Source organism: Sinocyclocheilus grahami, unplaced genomic scaffold (genome assembly GCF_001515645.1).
Source record: "Sinocyclocheilus grahami isolate Dianchi unplaced genomic scaffold, SAMN03320097.WGS_v1.1 scaffold222.1, whole genome shotgun sequence".
Lineage (NCBI taxonomy): Eukaryota > Metazoa > Chordata > Actinopteri > Cypriniformes > Cyprinidae > Sinocyclocheilus > Sinocyclocheilus grahami.
In genome coordinates, this window is record NW_015505401.1 from 2,291,701 (window position 1) to 2,292,342 (window position 642).

The 642-nt window shown below is 42.5% G+C and overlaps 1 protein-coding gene across 1 annotated transcript in view; it reads right to left on the reverse strand.

Annotated features, from left to right (window-relative positions):
- The window catches only part of pde11al (phosphodiesterase 11a, like), a 25,899-nt gene that overhangs the window by 17,441 nt on the left and 7,816 nt on the right, over window positions 1-642 (reverse strand). The window lies entirely within an intron of this gene.

The following is a 642-nucleotide window of genomic DNA, read 5'->3' on the forward strand; positions in this document are numbered from 1 at the left end:
TTTTTTTTAAAGTATGCTTAAGTGTACCTCTTTTTCACAAGTGCATACTACCTAGATGACTGCTGCTAGTATGCTTGTTTAGACTCAACTGGCAGCATGAGAGAGATGTGTGCTTGGAATCATACTTTGGTTTGGGCCAAGTGATCAGCATGAAACTGGTCTGTGAGGGTGTGTTCTGCTCACCTCAGCATCAAAGCGGGGATCCTGACAGACGTCACTGATGTTAACAGGCAGCCCGGTTGATGCTACCAACTCAGCAATGCTGTTATTGATCAGCCAGTCCGAGCAAGACACCTTCTCCATGCTGACTTTGTCAAATGCACACACATACACACAAACACACATACTGAGCATGGTATACATTAGCTGGCATCCCGCTTACGTTACATATGCTAAAAAATAAAATTTAGCAGTTTGTCAAATTAATAGTCCTGTCTCACCTGATGTCATGATCAACGCTGCACAGTGGAGACATGAGCTCAAACGTCTGGGAGAACTTTACTACCTATGAATACAGTGAGAGAACAATTAGGTTTTGATATTTTCTGAAGAAAATTTGAGCAGTGTTTGCTGTAAAACACTTGCTGTAAAGCAATGCTAGGGTCATTTCAAGGTGTTCATGGTGCCCTCTACTGGATGAAC